Consider the following 15,992-nt stretch of genomic DNA (forward strand, 5'->3'; position numbering starts at 1 on the left):
TACAACAGAAAATGTCTAACCAACTTTTACATTTTCCACACTACTCAGTGTAGCATCATTTAGCACTATGTAAGCTAAGTATTCTTGGCAGCTTTTCGATAACGATCTCTTTGCTCTTACAATTGAATAATGGCATACCTCCTTTCACCTTGCTCGCCCACAAAAGTAATCTCTGGTGATTCAAGACGATGGAAAGTAACTGATTTCTCGTAGCACTCTAAATTGGCACGATCATAATGCAACCAATATGTGCCTAGAATAGCATCGAAATCCACCATATCTAAAAGGATAAGATTCACTGACATAACTATATCTTCCACCACCACCGTACTACTGATAACCCGTTGTTGTCTTGATAAGTAAGTAATAATTCCTGAAAGTGCAATATTACCATCCTACCATTCATTGGGAAATATATGTGTACCCTTCTAATGTACTCATTCACTACTTTCTTAGGCAACATCGTCCAAAACATCAAATTTCTACATCACGGCCAATGAACTCTGGCAAAGTGACCAAAATATTTAACGTATCCATAATCAAGTCCGAATGATTCAAAGCATCTTGTAGTGATATGTTAACACGTCATTGGCTTGTTTTCATCCCTCACGACCTCTATTAGCTTGATTACTTCACCCCTACACACCACGGCCTATCTGACCATAACTAATGGATCCAGGAACTTGTTGGATCGGCGTTGGTGATGGAAAAGAAGACTGTTGGGCATCTTCTGATTCTGGGGACAATTTACAGCTCTATGTCCCATTTGTCCACATGAAAAACATTTGCTAATTTCTCGCCTACACTCTCCAAAGTGACTATTATTGTACCTACTGTACAAAGTACATTTCCTTTATCAATATCTTCCTGCCTCTAGAATCTAGGACCTCCTGTAATTTTACCACCTCTCATCTGACTAGTGGTACTAATTCCTCTACTGGAAAAAATAGAACTAGCTTCACTTCTTCTGAAGTTCTAAGTTTCTCAAAGTCCTTGAGATGACTGATCTTTAATTTTCTCATCTTTCCTCTAATTCCCATTTTTTTCCTCTCTTTCATTACTATTGTTGAACATATTCTCAGAGTCTTCAACAAAATTTCGTAAAACTTCGAGTAAGAAACACAATGGGTAGTGATCGCCAAAGAACACTACATCTTCTTATTACTCAACTTAAAATGACATAGCATCTCAACCGGATTAGCAGCAACATCCGAATGGTAACGAGACAAGTCAATACACCTTATATAATGCTTGTTGATGCACAAAATCAATGAGGACTTTGGTACAATAGAAAATGTTAAGTTTATGACCTTCGCTGGATTGCTCCAGTCACTAGTGTAGATATGTAAATGGATAGAGATAGGGAAGCAAACACAAGATGTACGTGGTTCACCCAGATTGGCTACATCCACGAAGTAGAGGAGTCCTCATTAATTGTGAAGGGTTTACATAACTACATAGGTTCAAGCTCTCCTTTAGTCTAGTGAATGATTTAGTACAAATGACATTAGGAAATATTGTGAGAGAATGATCTCTATTTATAAAAGAGAGTTTCTAGTTTCATTCTAACATTGACACGTGTCATGTTGTGATTGGCTTCTGATGTTGACACGTGTCGCGCTATGATTGGCTTCTGATGTCGACACGTGTCGCGCTGTGATTGGCCTCCTGGTTGGAGGGAAACTCTTCTCGGTCCTTGACGGTATAACGTTGACCGGTGCTCAGTAGTTTCAGGATTGGTCAAGTATGGTACACACAGTGTTCCCCTAAGTTCCCGAGTGAGGGAAGCTCCTCGGTTGGGGACTTGCAAGATCCAAGCCATTGAGTAATCACGAAACTTTTAAGTACTGAAGTGTGGTATCATTTTCACTTGCCTTATCTGTCTCATACGTAGATGTGGCATCTTCTCTGGAAGTACTTTTCCTCCATCCAGGGGTGGTATCTTTAACCGATGAAGATGCATAAGGTAATGTATCGATTTCACTTGAAGCTTACTTGTAGTTTCGGGCTTGGTCAAGTACGATACAAAACCCTATAGTAGGAGTCCCCCAAGTCGCCGAGCTAGGAAATTTGCCGAAAGAGGTAACAAACAAGGTAAGCAATCAGACTTCCAAGCAAGCAACCGGGATCGGAGGTTCGACTTCGGCTTCTGGTTGATTGTTCTCCTTCTCCTTGTTTCGTAAACAGCAACAAGGATAAGGAGAAGCAAATGGAGAATAGATGATATGAGATACTTTTGCTTTTGAAGAAGTAACTTTACACAAGCTTATTCTTGAACTGGGCTGAAGGGTTTTCTGGTTTCCTCTAGAGTATAAGGCCGACTCAAGAATTTGAGGGTCAAAACAAGTCCATCAAATTAAGAGTGTGTTCGACCTTGATGATATGGGATACTTTTGTTGTTGACGAAGTAATAGATGAATCGACATGTGTTCTGTTGCGCTTGTCACCACATGCTTCCTTGTATTCTTCTCACTTGCCCTATCTGCTCCTTAGAAATATGTGGTATCTTTTCTGGAAGCAGAAGATGTTGAAGATGAGTACTCGAGAGTAATGCCAAGTAAGTAATCAGGCAAGGGGTTCCAGGCAGTCAGTTCCTGACTAGAAGCTTGATCCCAAGTGCTGATTGATTGCTCTCTTTCTCCTTGTCTTGCAGGTAAGAACAAGGGCAAAGGAAAAGACAGGGAAAAAACATGATATGGGATACTCTTGCTTTTGACCCTGATGATATGAGACTCTTGCTCTGGTGTGGCTGGTTTGGATAGGTATTATTAGGGGGGAAGAAAGCTGAGTATTTCGAGAACCTTCGTTGGGAGTGCCTTCTCAGATATGAGGAAGGGTTGAGCATTTTTGCAGGTTTACCTGTCCGTGGAGGATGAAAGTCGACATATATAGGAGTCTCCCTAACAACAAGTAGTAATGCTATTCCTTTACCCTTCTTAGTCGTAGCAATGTAGTGGGAGCTGCAAGCTTCACGTGTTTTAACTTTATCAGAGCACTTTGAAAAAGTGGTATGTGGTATCTGGAAAGCTGATGTTGCATGTGAAGATTGTAGACAAGCTTTATCTAAGGAAATCTGGCTCTTGAAGTTCGGAGAGCAATGCCTCTTTGATTTTCGAACAAGCAATCCTGTCGGGGATCTGGCTCTTGAGATTCGAAGAACGGTGCCTCTTCGATTTTTGAGAAAGTAATCCTGTTGGGAGTTTGGCTCTCGAGATTCGGAAGGCAGTGCCTCTTCGATTTTTGAGCAAGTAATAATGTTATTCCTTTACCCTTCTTGGTCATAGCAATGTAGTGGGAGTTACAAGCTTCACATGTTTTAACTTTGTCAAAGCATTTTGAAAAAAGTGGTATGTGGTATCTAGAAAGTTGAAGTTGCGTGGTATGTGGTATCTAGAAAGCTGAAGTGGTAGCCCAAAACTCCTTCTTCATATATATTTGTTATGAAAGTTGTTAGGCCCAAAGAAGAGGATGCCTAGGCAATTTTTTTTTTCGATTTTTTTTTTCGAATTTTCGAATTTTCAAATATTTGAATTTTCGAATTTTCAAATATTTGAATTTTCAAATTTTTGAATTTTTGAATTTTCAAATTTCTGAAGAAAAAAAATATATTTTAAAGCTTTGTAGGTGAAGCTTTGGTGTTGAAGCTTTGTAGGTGAAGCTTTGAGGTTGAAGCTTTGTTGGGCACCATGAATTGATTTTGCTTCACACTATCTTGAGGATTTTGCTTCACACTATCTTGATCAAGATAGTGTGAAGCTTTTATAGGTGAAGCTTTTGTGTTGAAGTTTTGTAGGTGAAGCTTTTGTGGGTCAAGCTTTTGTAGGTGAAGCTTTTGTGGATCAAGCTTTTGTGGGTCAAGCTTTTGTAGGGGAAGCTTTTGTGGGTGAAGCTTTTGTAGGTCAAGCTTTTGTTGGTCAAGCTTTTGTAGGTGAAGCTTTGGAGTTGAAGCTTTTGTGTTGAAGCTTTTGTGGGTAAAGCTTTTGTAGGTGAAGCTTTGGAGTTGAAGCTTTTGTTGGGTACCATGAATTGATTTTGCTTCACACTATCTTGATCAAGATAGTGTGAATCTTTTGAGAATTTGTAGTTGTCCTCCATTGATGAAGCTTTTGTTGGTGAAGCTTTTGTGTTGAAGCTTTGTAGGTGAAGCTTTGAAGTTGGAGCTTTTGTTGGGTACCATGAATTGATTTGCTTCACACTGTCTTGATCAAGATAGTGTGAAGCTTTTGAGGATTTGTAGTTGTCCTCCATTGATGAAGCTTTTGTTGGTGAAGCTTTGGAGTTGAAGCTTTTGTTGGTGAAGCTTTTGTTGGGTACTATGAATTGATTTTGCTTCACACTATCTTGATCAAGATAGTGTGAAGCTTTTGAGAATTTGTAGTTGTCCTCCATTGATAAAGCTTTTGTTGGTGAAGCTTTTGTGTTGAAGCTTTGTAGGCGAAGCTTTGAAGTTGAAGCTTTTGTTGGGTACTATGAATTGATTTGCTTCACATTGTCTTGATCAAGATAGTGTGAAGCTTTTGAGAATTTGTAGTTGTCCTCCATCGATGAAGCTTTTGTTGGTGAAGCTTTGGAGTTGAAGTGAAGCTTTTGTTGGGTACTATGAATTGATTTTGCTTCACACTATCTTGATCAAAATAGTGTGAAGCTTTTGAGAATTTGTAGTTGTCCTCCATTGATGAAGCTTTGTTGAATTTCTTTTTTTTTTTTGTTGGGAAACTAGAAATTTGAAAATGTGGGAGAGACAACATATACAAATTTTGCTTCCACACTGTTGAGCAAGAGATTTTGATGCAAGCCACACCTCATAGTAGTCGAAGGTTAGGTGAACCATATAAATTGAATTTGCTTCGAACAGTCTTGAATTTGTTTCGAAGGTTTGAGAATTGTAGTTGCCCTCCATTGATGAAGCTTTTGTTCGCACCATAAATGGGTTTTGCTTCACACTGTCTTGATCAAGAGTGTGTGAAGCTTTTGAGAATTGTGGTTGCCCTCCATTGATGAAGCTTTTGTTGGCACCATAAATTGGTTTTGCTTCACACTGTCTTGATCAAGAGTGTGTGAAGCTTTTGAGAATTATGGTTGCCCTCCATTGATGAAGCTTTTGTTGGCACCATAAATTGGTTTTGCTTCACACTGTCTTCATCAAGAGTGTGTGAAGCTTTTGAGAATTGTGGTTGCCCTCCATTGATGAAGCTCTTGTTGGCACCATAAATTGGTTTTACTTCACACTGTCTTGATCAAGAGTGTGTGAAGCTTTTGAGAATTGTGGTTGAACTCATTTGATGAAGCTCTTGTTGGCACCATAAATTGGTTTTGCTTCACATTGTCTTGATCAAGAGTGTGTGAAGCTTTTGAGAATTATGGTTACCTTCCATTGATGAAGCTCTTGTTGGCACAGTAAATTGGTTTTGCTTCACACTGTCTTGATCAAGAGTGTGTGAAGCTTTTGAGAATTATGGTTGAACTCCTTTGATGAAGCTCTTGTTGGCACCATAAATTGGTTTTGCTTCACACTGTCTTGATCAAGAGTGTGTGAAGCTTTCAACGAGTTGTAGTGTTTGCATTGTTACAGAGGGGAAATGTTTGAAGCAGATGCAAGAGGGCTGAATAGCTTGATCTTCATATGCCAAGCACTGAAGTTGTTGTTAGCTTGCATAAGACTTTGTTAGCTTGCATAAGTTCTCCCCTAGTTGAGTTGTCAAGCTTGAGGGTTTTTGATTATTTGTGAATGCTAGGAGTTCACATGTACAAGTTGCACAAGTCGTCTTCTGGTAAGTGGAATGAATGGTGAGTTGCTTTCATTACTTGGTTGGTGGTACGAATGTGAGTTTCTTCATAACCTTTCATCACATTTCATCAGCTGGTTGGTGGCACGATGATGAGTTCCTTCTTCCCCTGATTGGTGGCATGAATGGCAAATTGCCAAATGATATTAGAGTACGGGTTATACATTTCATCACCTGGTTGGTGGCATGAGTGGCAAGTTGCCAAATGATATTAGAGTACGGGTTGTACATTTCATCGCCTGGTTGGTGACATGAAGGAGAGTATGGGTTGTACATTTCATCACCTGGTTGGTGGCATGAAGATGAATTCCTTCTTCACCTGGTTGGTGACATGAATGGCAAGTTGCTAAATGATATTAGAGTACGAGTTGTACATTTAATCACCTGGTTGGTGGTATGAAGGAGAGTATGGGTTGTACATTTCATCACCTGGTTGGTGGCATGAAGATGAGTTCCTTCTTCACATTTCATCACCTAGTTGGTGAGAATAAGGGCAAGGTGTCTAGGCACATTGTAGCAAGTGTCGAATGACACAAAGTATGTTGAACCCTTTCAAAGCACAGTTGGCTTATGTATGAATGTGTTGGAATGTATGATTGAACGAATATACTGTGAAACTGTTCGTTTATTTGTATAGTCTTGTTGACATATCCTTAGACTTTGTTCCATGTTGGAAGTATTCATGTTGAAGCTTTGAACTCGAGTGTTTCATTGCTAGGAATGTAAGAGGATTAAGACCGAGTTGTCTAAATCACCTCTTTATTGAATTCATGCCAAATAGTCTTCATTACATAGGATGCCGAACAGCTGAAGCTTAACACTTGTACAATGTGAGTTTACTTATAATAGTACTTCAAGTGATCAGCGTTCCATAGATGGCCAAAGGTCTTGCCATCGAAGCTTCTAAGCTTGCAGGAGCTAGGGTGATTGTTGCCAACAACTTCAAACGGTCCATCCCAGTTTGGCCTAAGTGTTCCTTCACTCGGGACTCTATCGTAGAGTAATCTTTTCTTCAATACCCAGTCCCCCACTTTGAAAGAATGAGGTTTGATGCTTGAGTCATAGTAGTTGGAGATGCGCTACTTGTATGTGACATTTCTCAAGTGAACCTGGTTTCTTTGTTCCTCGACTAGATCTAAGTTAAGGGTAAGTTATTTGTCATTTTCACTTTGCACATAGTTCTGGACTCGGAACGTTGCTTGCTCAAGCTCAACTGGGAAAACTGCCTCTATACCAAAGGCAAATGAGAATGGGGTTTCTCCTGTTGATGTCCGATACGAAGTGCGGTATGACCAGAGAACTTGAGGTACAAATTTTGGCCAACAACCTTTAGCCTTATCCAAGCTAGTTTTCAAAGTTCGCTTGATTATTTTGTTGGTGGCTTCAACTTGTCCATTAGACTGGGGATGAGCTGAGGAGGCAAAACATAAGTTGATGTTGAACTTAGAGGAGAACATCCGGAACTATTGTTGTCGAACTGTCACCCTTTGTCAGTGACTATCGCATTAGGAATGCCGAATCTGCAAAGGATGTTCTTCCATACGAAGTCTTCTATTTTTGCCTCAGTAATGGTTGCTAAGGGTTCTACTTCGGCCCACTCTGTAAAGTAGTCAATTTCAACGATTGCATAATGAACCTTGCCCTTCCCTGCAGACATTGGGCCGATCAAATCAAGTCCCTATTGGGCGAAGGGCCAAGGGCTGATCATAGGAGTGAGCGGCTTAAAATGGGAGTGAGGAATAGTTGTGTAGCGTTGACACTTATCACATGAGCGAGATATTCTGATGGCATCTTGGTGGAGTGTTGGCCAGTAATATCCTTGGCGAAAAGCCTTGTGTGCTAGGGATCAAGATCCAGCATGATCTCCGCAGACTCCTTCATGTATTTCCCGAAGAACAATTTTCGCCTCTGCGGGCGTAAGGCATCTTAGGTATGGTAGGTTAAAACCCCGCTTGTAGAGTTGGTCATTAATGATCAAGTAACGAGTAGCCTTATATCGAATATGCTTATCTTGGACTTTGTCATTTGGAAGGGTGCCATGAGCAAGGAATCTATAAATCAGGGTAATCCAACTATCCCCCTGTTGTAAGTTGCACACTTCTGCAGCCATGGTGCTTGGTGCTGCCAATAATTCGACCTGAATTTTTCTCCCAATCTTGTCTTCCACCGCTAAGGCGTGGCGAGCCAAAGCATCTAGGTGATCTGGTAGTGGAAGTGCTTGAGCAACAATTGTGTTTATGCTAGATATGTTGCCATGGAGCTATCCTTAGCGTCAAAGTTGTTGGTGACCTGGTTAACCACCAATTGGGAGTCACTGAAGATATTAATTTGTTTAACCCCAAGGTGTTTAGCCAAACGTAAGCCTGCTAGGAGGGCTTCATATTCGGCCTCATTGTTCGATGCCTTGAATTTGTAATGAAGAGCATACTCCATCGCCACTTTGTCAGGGGTTGTAAGGACTAGTCCTGCTTCACAACCCTGTTGGTTGGACGAGCCATCAACATATAAACTCCATGCTGGGCTGTTGGTTCTATTTTCTGAGTTTCCGAGGGTAATGAAACCACTTCTTTAGGCGTAGAAACAATGTCAACATGATATGTGAAGTCGGCGATGAAGTCTGCTGCTGTTTGGCCCTTCTCAGCTGGCTTTGGTTGGTAGGAGATGTCAAACTCTCCCAATGCTATCGCCAATTTGATCATTCGCCCAGAAATGTCAGCACGATGATGGAGTATCTATCGAAGAGGATGATTGGTAAGCACGATGATGGAGTGTGCTTGGAAGTAAGGGCGAAGTTTTCGAGCAGACATGACCAATGTTAGAGCCAATTTCTCAATGTTGGAGTATCGTGTCTCCGCATCTTGTAAGGCCTTGCTAGGATAGTAGACAGGCCGTTCGACATTACCATCCTTTCGAATGAGAACGAAATTTACTGCTGAAGCCGATACCGACAGATAGATAATGAGAGTGTCACCAACCTCAGGTTTGGAGAGCAAATGGGCTTTACTCAAGTAGTCTTTGAGGTTTTTGAATGCCTCAGCACATTCATTAGTCCATGTAATGTACTTTATACTTCCCTTAAGTGCTTTGAAGAAAGGAGCACATCTGTCTGTGGCATTAAAGATGAACCTAGTTAAGGCTGCCACCTTGCCAGTAAGGCTCTGGATGTCTGTTGAAGTTACCGATTACTTCATGTCGAGGATTGCTTTGATCTTCTCGGGATTAGCCTCAATGCCTCGTTGGCTTATCATGAAGCCTAAGAATTTGCCAGAGCCTACGCTGAAGGCACATTTATTGGGGTTCAACCTCATTTGATACCTTTTCAGAATGGTGAAAGTTTCAGATAGGTTGGTGATGTGTTGGTCAACATGTTTGCTCTTGACTAGCATATCATCAACGTAAACTTCCATGCTCTTCCCAATCTGTTCGGTGAACATTGAATTGATCAGTCTCTGAAAAGTTACTCCTGCATTCTTTAGGCCGAAGGGCATGACTTTATAGCAATATAGTCCCCTGTCAGTAGTGAAGGTTGTGTGTTCTTGGTTCGGAGGGTTCATGAGGATTTGGTTGTATCCTGAGTAAGCATCCATGAAGCTTAAAAGTTCACACCTTGCCGTAAAGTCTATCTATGAGAGGAAGAGGAAAGCTATGTTTCGGGCATCCTTTGTTTAGGTCGGTGTAATCGATACACACTCTCCACAAGACCTTTTGGAGCAAGAGACTTTCCTTGGTTGGATTCTTCTTAACAAGGACAACATTTGCTACCCACGTTGGATAATTGACTTCGCGGACGAAGCCTATGCCTTTGAGTTTTTCAACTTCTACCTTCATTGCCTCGTATCGTTCAGCGTCATAAGATCTTCGCTTCTGTCTCATTGGCTTGGTCTTGGGGTCAATACTTAAGCGATGACAGATGATATCGAGAGAGATGCCTGGCATGTCTTCATATGACCAGGCGAAGACCTCAATGTTCTCTTGCAAAAAAGAGATCAATGCCAACCGAATGGGTGGTGACAAGGTGGTGCCAATCTTCACCATGCGATTCGGATAATCTTTTGAGATAAAGACCTTCTCTAACTTTTCAGCGGGTTGTGCTTGCTGGGTGAAAGAGTCATCTCGAAGATCGTCAGGTTGACTGTTACCACCGTGAAGATCCAAGTTGGCTTCGTTTGGGCTGGTCTTTATGACTTGGTCATGCATAGAAAGGGTTTCCTTGGGCACAGGCAGGTGTTGTTGCTTGACCGAAGTGTTGTAACATGATTGTGCACTAAGTTGATCTCCTCTGATGTAACCATTGCCATAGGGGGTTGGAAATTTCATCAACAACATATGTGTGGATACCATGGCCTTGAGATCATTAATATTTGTGCGTCCGAATATGACATTGTATGTTATTGAGCAATCAACCACCAGGAAGTTTGTGGTAATGGTAGCTGCGTAAGGGCCTGTACCAATGGTGAAAGGTAAGTGTATACTCCCCAAAGGTTGCACGATATCACCGGAAAAGCTTATCGAAGTGGAAATCGAGCAATCGAGCAAGTGTTCAGCTACATTAAGTGCCCTGAAAGCTTCAGCAAACATGATATTGACCGAAGCCCCCGTGTCTACCAGGATTCGTCGTACTTCAAAGTTGGCTATGTGAGCTTCCACAATCAGTGGGTCGTTGTGAGGGTAGATGATACCTCTTTCTTCCTCAGGGTAGAAACATATTGGATCCCAGTTAGGCTTTTGATACTTACCTCCCCTGATGTCTTCCACGTGAAACACTTGGTGGCCAGACCTTAAAGCTCGTTGACTATTTTTCATGGCCCTGTTGGAAGATTTAGATATGGGTGTGCCACCACTTATGGAATATATCACATTTACCTGGCGTTGGTTACGGTTAACCCTTGGAAGGTGAAGGAGGAATTGATCAGTTTTTCCTTCACGTGCCAAAGGTTCAATATGATCACGAAAGGTGATACACTTTTCGCCGTCATGGCCGTTATACTCGTGGTAACAGCAAAACGTGCCTGTGTTCTTTGTGGGCTTGTAATCCGGGTGCCTCGGCTTTGGCTTCGGTATTAAGTGTGCTTTGGCTTGGTTATCGCGGTAGTGTCCCTTACTCCTTTTACTAAAATGAGACTAGTAAGGATGGAAATCTTTCCTTTTGCCCTGAGATTGATATGTCTGTTGACTTGGCAAAGTATTAAGTAAGGCAGGGAGTGGCACCGCTGCCGTTTGGAAGGTCGAGGTCTTCTCATTTGGTTGGATCTGGCTTCCACTCCCTACTTGTTGATAAGGGGTGGTTGTGGGGGGTTTCCTTTAATATGTCCTAGCCTCGGTGGAGGCATGGTTGTAGGCCTGTGCCATCATCCCAGAGTAAGTCTTCCAAGTGTTGGCATTGATCATGTACTTGAAGAAACAATCACGTAGGCCTACCGTGAAGGCCTTGAGGGCGGTCTTGTCATCTGCCTCAGCGTAGCTAGAATACTCATGGCTGAAACGACCGGCATGCTCTCGTAGTGACTCGTCCGGCTTTTGGCGAATAGTGTATAAGTCATCTACAAAATGCAAGCGATCGGTCTGGAAGATATGTTGAGAGACAAACAGTTTCCTCAGTTCCTCAAATGAGTCTACTGTCTCAGGTGGAAGACGGCAATACCAGTTTAGAGCTCCGCCAGAGAGGGTGGAGGGGAAGAAAAGACATCATTCTTCATCGGTGTGCATCCATTAAGCCATGGTGGACTCAAAGAGGTTAAGGTGTTCAATTGGGTCATCCCTTCCAATATAGAGTTGTAAACCAAGCTTTTGTTTTGTCTTTGCTTGAAGAGGGTGTCGAGGATCCTCCTTGTGAGAGGGCCAGGCCTGGGTTGGTTCCAGTCAAGTATCTCAGCCTGACGTTCGACCTTCAACTTGTTTACTTCCTCAATGAGCTGTAGGACAATGGGGTCTTGAGTGAAGTCATGTACCACTGGGATTTTCTTTCGTAAGTCTCCATCGCCTCTTGGAAGTAGGAAAGTTTAAGCAAGGGCGTGTGATTCTTCCTTAGACTCGCCATACTGACTTCTAGGGCGAGTCTATCGGAATACCTCAGAGTCCCCTATACCTTCATCTTCCTCTAGGACATGTCGTTCCTTCCCTAGATTGGCAGCTGGCCTGGGTTGTGGGAGGGGACCGAGTCTTTTAGAAACCCTTGGGTCATTGATTTTCGAGCATATGTGGAGGGGATTCTCTCGACGTTGCTTTAGGAAGTCTTGGCAGTCACGATAAATGGCTTTCGATCCTTCTAACCCTTCTGCAAGAAGGTGTTCCTTCACTTCTCCTGCTTCAGGTTGAAGCAGCTGGGTTGAGAGAAGTCTCATGTTGATCAATGTTTTGATGATTAGCTCGCTCCTCATCAGGTATACCCATGTCGAAGGAAGGTGACCCTCCATGTTGGAGAGCACCCAGATGATGGTTGATGTCCACAAGGGCAACAAGCTCGAGTGTTTGAGTACGCATAGTTTCGTGGAACGTCTCAAAGAGCTTCTCATACTGCTCCTGGAGGACCTCATTCTTCATTGTTATCATGTTGTTTTGAGCTTCTAGCTCATCGACTTTAGCTTGAAGAGCAACCCTCTTTCCTTCATTCTTTCGTTGCTTCGCACTAGGTACAAGAAGGGTGTCATTCTGTGTGTTGTGGCTTCCTTCGCTCCTCATGTTGGAGAGGGATGCCCGGTCAAAAGAGAGTGTACGAATGGTGGAAACTAGCTTGACAAAGCTGAAGAGAGTGGGAATAAGTGTCGTTCCCACAGACGGTGCCAAATGTTAAAGCACAAAATCGGCGAGGACTTTGGTACAACATAAAATTTTAAGTTTGTGACCTTCTCTAGATTGCTCCGGTCACTAGTGTAGATAAGTATGTAAATGGATAGGGATAGGGAAGCAAACATAAGATGTACGTGGTTCACCCAGATTGGCTACGTCCACGAAGTAGAGGAGTTCTCATTAATTGTGAAGGGTTAACACAAGTACATAGGTTCAAGCTTTTCTTTAGTCTAGTTAGTACAAATGACATTAGGAAATATTGTGAGAGAATGATCTCTATTTATAGAAGAGAGTTTCTAGTTTGATTCTAACATTGACATGTGTTGTGTTGTGATTGGCTTCTGATGTTGACACGTGTCGTGTTATGATTGGCTTCTGATGTCGACACGTGTCGCGCTGTGATTGGCCTCCTGGTTGGAGGGAAACTCTTCTGGGTCCTTGACGATATAACGTTGACCGCTGCTCAGTAGTTTCGGGATTGGTCAAGTATGGTACAAACAATGCTCATTCGTCGACATCTTTCCTTGTCTCAAATTTGTAAACTCTTGATTCTTATTATCCATACATGCCGGAGGAATAAATCTTTTCTTAAACAATTCCTTAAACAACTCTCAAGCAACAATTCCTCTGGCGTCAATTAATAAGCCTCCTGTCTCCACCAGGATGCAGATTCAATACTCAGAAACCAAGTAGTTATCTTGATCCACCTTTCAAAAGGAAGATTCCCTTGACTTTGCATAACGCTTAACGTCTTTTCCAAATGATCGAGCCATCGCTCTGCTCCCTTAGGTCCTTCATTTTCCCTAAAATGATTCAGTTTCATCTTATAACCATTCTCAAGGGGAGTCCTTTGGGAAGGACGGATAACAAACTAAATCACATTAGCAATAGCTTTCCCTAACTGAGTTATATCAGGGAAACTAGGCTCATCTGAATGATGTGGCTCTCTACGAGGCGGTATAGTTCTGATAGAAGACACTAGGAAATTCTCAAGATATACAGGATTGCAACCTAGGCTCTGATACCAAACTGACACACCCCGACCGGAGTCGAGACGTGTTGGCCATCACATGAGAGTGACGTAGCCATGAGCGCGAAACGGAAGCGATAAAGAGTAAGAGAAATACTAACAATTTAAAACCTCTTAACTAATAATCCCAATTAAGAAAGGATGCCAGTGAGAATTTAAGTGTATAAATACACTTTCAGAGCAATAAGAGCATCTAGTTGCAGTCGAGTAGGATGATTACTAAAATACAACACCCGAAGATGAATCCTACTTTTTTGGATTTTGTCAGAACACCGTTGGAGTCCTCGTGGCCACCAAACTCAGCTATCTAAGACTTGGAGGGGCGAAAAACAAAGTTAAGTGGGTCACATTTATACGAAAACCTTATTTTCCTTTGAATATACTAACCCCTCGTCGTAACACAAGTATATGGTTACTTTCCCAGAAAATAGATATAAGCATATACATATATATATATATATATATGAACGCGTATCAAATCATTTCATGCTTCACATAATCATAAACTTATGCATGCCATGCCAAGATATAACAAAGTAAACAATTCAGGTAAGAATAATTTCATAGAAATATGATATGTTAGCCGGAACCGCTGTGGTGGTCTATTCGGCTGAATTTATAGCTCAATAGTCAAATCTAGCCGGAGTCACTACAATGACCTATACGGCAATAAACTGCACATAAGTCGGAACCACTAAAGAGGGGTCTGTACAACAAGATTGGGTGTAATATAATTATGCTCAACTCTATTCTCTCATAATAGCTGGGCGATAAATCGCTAGTTACCTACTAGTCAGAACCATAAATAAGGTCTGTACGACAAGGCTGTGCACTTAAAGTGGATCCAATATGAGCATATAGTGCGGGGGCGACATAATAAAAAGGCATGTATCATATCTTTGGCTAAATCAATCACCTTAGGTGTAGTTTTATGAGCTCAACATTATTCAATCACATATCACATCATCGATGATTTACATAACCAAACACAACTTACCTGAACTTACCTGTGCCTCCACAACACCACATTTATATATATAAGGTATCACACATCAATTCATGCACGAAACATAATTGTATATGCATGGCATTTATAGCATGGCATTTAAATTGCATTTCCTTTAAATACGTTTTCTGGGAAAAACATCAAGTATATATATATACTGAAAATAACTGCCCACTCACCTAGGGTCCGCGCTACGACTCCCTAACATCAGAACTCTTATCCATAGAAAATAACTCCCGAACGCTCGGTGCCTAAAATAGTTATCAAACCACATCTCAGAACTCTTATCCATAGAAAATGTAATTCATAATACATATCCTCAAGGGCATTCAAGAATAATGCGAGACTCGTTGATCAAAGGTCAACCGTCGACTAAGTTTGACGGTAGGGTCATAACCCCAAATAACTCAATCTGGAAGATCCACAACTCAGATTTCTGATCCGTAACTTCCTTAGATACACATTAAGCTTCTAGAATAACATACTAAAATTTCGCTACGATCCGACGGTTGGATCTCCGCCAATTTCCAAAACTAAGTGGCAGTTAACATTTTATTTTATGAACTTACAAATCCAATTCGGAAAGATCCATCCATCGAATTCCCGATCTGTAAGTTCCTACATTCTTCAATTATTGCGTACTACTACGTATCAGAGTTTGGTGATGATCCGACGGTTGGATCGTCGATTCACCTTTTGGCCTAACTATGAATCGTATTGAAATTAAGTCTAAATGATCAACCAACATTAATCCACTATCAAAACTGAACTCAGGACATCAAATATAGCTTAAAAATAACATTGGCGGCCCACTGGCCACGTGCCGCCGTGGGTGGCGGTTGGCCGCCCTGGCTCGCCGGAAATTCCAACTATTTCCAAAAATTACCAAAATTTTCAGAAATGAAGATCTCAATGAGTATAGTAAACTTTATACCTATGGTCAAGGCCAATTTGGCCTGGAAAGGCTCCAATTTCATCAAACCCGTGAAGAACCCTAGAAATGGGTGTTTTCAATTCGACCTCCAAAACCACTCCGATGCTCTAACTAATTCTTGGGTTTTGTTCTAGGCCTCAAAAGGATGTTATGGGTGGTGACAATTGGAAGGAATTGCTTCGGGATTGGGTGATTCGAAGCCGAAGCCGCCGCACTCCTTTCTTGCGGTTTTCTCCATTTTCAAAGCCAAAACTCTCCAATTTTGAGATGGAATGGATAGAGGAAGGGTCCTAGAGTGTTTCCCATGAGGTTTCTTGAAGCAATTCGCCGAAAAAACAGGTGAAAATCATCGAAAATAGGCATGGGTGTCGACCGGGTCAAGAACGAGCCAAGGGGATCCGACCGATCCCCCACGCCACTCTCTCCCTCCTTTCCTCCTTTACCTGTTTC

Source organism: Malus domestica, chromosome 13 (genome assembly GCF_042453785.1).
Source record: "Malus domestica chromosome 13, GDT2T_hap1".
NCBI classification, from domain to species: domain Eukaryota; kingdom Viridiplantae; phylum Streptophyta; class Magnoliopsida; order Rosales; family Rosaceae; genus Malus; species Malus domestica.